Raw genomic sequence first — 3,522 nt, 5'->3', positions numbered from 1 at the left:
TATCAGGATTGAACAACGTCGACCCCCAAAGTAGCAGACCAAGGAAGCAAGGACACGAGGCAGGTAAAAGGTAAGTGATATTTATTTACAGGTGAAGATAAAACTCGAACAGCTGTAAGGGAAGGGGAGAGACGGTGAATATATATCCTCTTGGTAGATGATGATGTGATTGTTAAATCAAGAATTGATCCTTACTTTGTTATTGTTGCAGGAGATGGTTGAGGAGGAGCAAAGAGTGGGATCCTGGGTGTGAGGAGGAATCCAGAGGAGAGTAGCAGGTTGACCCAGACAGAGTGGTGGATGTTGTAGCTGGAGATGAGACATCAAGATCCACAGGAAGGAGTTCCAGTGGTGAGAGAAGCCCTAGAGAGGACCAGATGAACCAGGCCGTGGAAGGTCCGATTGGCAGAAGATGTCCCAGCACTGGAGAGGAGACTGGCAGCTGCTTAAGTAGGTGAGTCAGCAGTACTCCTCAGATTGGTGGCAGGTGTGACGAGTTGGGTGATTAGCTGTGGAGGGAAAGTGACAAACAGACACAAACAGACAGAGGGAAAACAGGAATCCCACAGTGTTGACATATCCCTTATAATAAACATCTCTGAATAAGAGCAGTTGATGAGATTTCCTCAGTTATTAAACAAGTCAACAGAGTAGTGTAGATTTTGCTCCTTACAGATTACCTGTGGTGGTGATGCTGATGATGATGGTGAACACGGACCAGCCCGCTTCTGCAAATCTCTGCAACGCCCCAAGTTGTACATAAATTGCTAAGGATAAAACATGCAACATATAATTTGCATACACTAGAGGCATGAGATTTATAGAAGGAAAGATTAGGAGTTTATCTTAAAGTGTGAGCTCCGATGAGTAAATTGTATTTTGGCATATTTCCTTATCTGTTAGGTATCAATATTGATGTTAGCTTATTATTAGGGTTTATATTGTTTAGGGGTGTTAATTTAGGCCTAGGAATTATAAGGGATGGGAATCGTTAGTGTTTTCCACTGAACATTAATTGTAATTACATGACACATAGCTTTTTACAGATATATTACATATAGGATTTTTGTTGACATGATTTTTTTTATCATGTCAAAAGGGGGAATTGAAATATAATTTTATCAGATAATATATTAACTTAATGAAATGTCTAGATATATGTATCCCGTTTTGATATATAACCCTCGTGCGTTCTTGGGGGTCGGGTGGACCCCGACGCGAAGAGCGACAGCGACGCGGTCCGTCTTTGTGCGGGGGAGTCCCCGCGGGGCCCCGATGGCTAATCATTTACGCGTCGCCGCGAGTCCGGAAGCAGCGGAATGTCGACCGACCGCGCGTCGCGCTGGCGCTGGAACGCGCGCGAGGCGGGCCCGCTCATGTGCGTGCTGAGCCGGGGCTCGCCGCTGCATCGCTGCGGCGACGCATTGTCCCAAGACGCGTCGGACGAAGAGGAGGTGTCTTCGGGCGATGACGCCGTCGAAGCAGACGAAGAAGAAGCAGATGAGGACGAAGCAGAAGACGAAGCAGAAGACGAAGAAGCAGACGAGGACGAAGCAGAAGACGAAGAAGCAGATGAGGACGAAGAAGAAGAAGAAGAAGAAGAGGAGGAGGAGGAGGAGGAGGAGGAGGAGGAGGAAGAAGAAGAGGAGGAAGAAGAAGCGCCGGATGGGTGGTGGGCCGCGCCGCCGAGACGGACGAATGTCGTCCCCCCCGCGTCCCTCGCCCGAACCGAGCGGCGGTCCCATGTCATTGGCGACACGCGGGCCATGGAGGAGACGGTGGTGGCGGCGACCAACGCGGCCGCGGAACATCGTCCGCGGTGGCGTCGTATGGGCCGCGCAGAGTTTCGCGCGTACGTGGGGCTGCTGGTGCTCGCGGGCGTGTTCCGGTCGCGCGGCGAGGCCTGCGAGAGCCTGTGGCGCGCCGAAACGGGGCGCAGGGTGTTCCGCGAGACCATGCCCCTGGGTCAGTTCCGGGCGTACTCGGCCGCGTTGCGCTTCGACGACCGCGAGACGAGGGACGCGAGACGTGCCGCGGGTGACCGCCTGGCGCCCATCGGGGAGCTGTGGCACGCGTGGACTGAGCGGCTGCCGCTGGCGTATCGCCCCGGCGACAGCGTGACGGTGGACGAGCAGCTTGTTCCGTTCAGGGATGAGTCGTGGTTGGAGACCACCCACCTGGCGCGCGAGGCTTTGGATGTCGCACGGTGTGCGCGTGTTTTCGTTCTTGGTGTGCCTTTTTTTTTTTAACTCCCCCCCTCTTTTTTTTTTTCTTTTTCGCGCAGGACGTTGCGGCTTCCGACAGTACATGCCCTGCAAGCCGGCTCGCTACGGGCTCTAGCTGTGGGTGGCGTGCGACTCGCGCTCGAGCTACGCGTGGCGCGTGCAGGCGTACGTGGGCAAGCGCGACAAGACGGCACCGCCCGAGCGGGACCTGACGCTGCGCGTGGTGCTAGACCTGACCGAGGGCCTTCCCGCGGGCACCCTCGTAACCACGGACAACTTCTTCACCTCACCGCGCCTGGCGACGAGGCTGGCCGCCGAGCGCGGGCTCCACCTGTTGGGCACGCTGCGTGCCAATCGCGCTCGTGGACTACCTCGCGCGCTGCTGGAGTCGGCGCGGGAGCCACGGTCGTGCCGGTTCGCCATCACGCGCGATGCGTGCGCCGTCTCGTACGTGCCCAAGCGGGGCAAGAACGTGCTGCTGCTGATGTCCGAGCCCTCGCTGCTGAGGCTGCCGGACGACGAAGAGGACACGCGGCGGCCCGACGGCAAACCGCCCGCGCTCCTGCGCTACAATGCGAATAAGGGCGGCGTGGACAACCTGGACAAGGTGACGGCGGCCTACAGCGTGCGACGGAAGACCGCGCGGTGGCCCGTGGCGCTCTTCCACAATGTGATCGACGTGTCGGCGTACAACGCGTTCGTGGTGTGGCGCGAGCCGCACCCCGACTGGCTGCGGGGCAAACGCGATCGTCGCCGGCATTTCCTGGAGCAGCTGGGGCTGGAGCTGACGGGTGACCTGGTCGCGACGGTCGCCGCCGCCGACGAGCCTCCTCCTCCTCTTCGCCTCGCCCTCACTACAAGAAAGCGGTGCAGCGTCTGCCCGCGCACCAAGGACGTCAAGACGCGCGCCGCCTGCGGCCGTTGCGCCACGCCCCTGTGCCTGGGGTGCGCGGCGCTGCTGTGCCCCTCGTGCCTCCATGGAGCGCGACGCTAGACGCCCCGTTTGTATTTTTTTCCCCCTTTAAAAAAACACATATAATAAAAAAACACGCAATTAAACCATAGACGTGCGTCGGTTTTTTTTATTCGTACGTACAAAACACACAAGACCGATCGATGGGGGGGGGTGGAGAGAAACGGAGCGTTTATTTCCGTATTTAGCCGCGCAGCGCACAGACATACACACGCGCTCATCCATCCATCCGACAGGAAGCGGTTTTGTGCGGCGGGCGTACCCCCGCGCGCGCTTATTTTGTGACGACGACGCGGCCGTCACAGCGTCTCCGCGAAAGCCTCC

The sequence above is a fragment of the Nematolebias whitei genome, chromosome 15, assembly GCF_014905685.2.
Source record: "Nematolebias whitei isolate Nwh7 chromosome 15, NemWhi1, whole genome shotgun sequence".
Classification (NCBI taxonomy): Eukaryota; Metazoa; Chordata; class Actinopteri; order Cyprinodontiformes; family Rivulidae; genus Nematolebias; species Nematolebias whitei.
Note: the sequence above shows the minus strand (reverse complement) of the source record.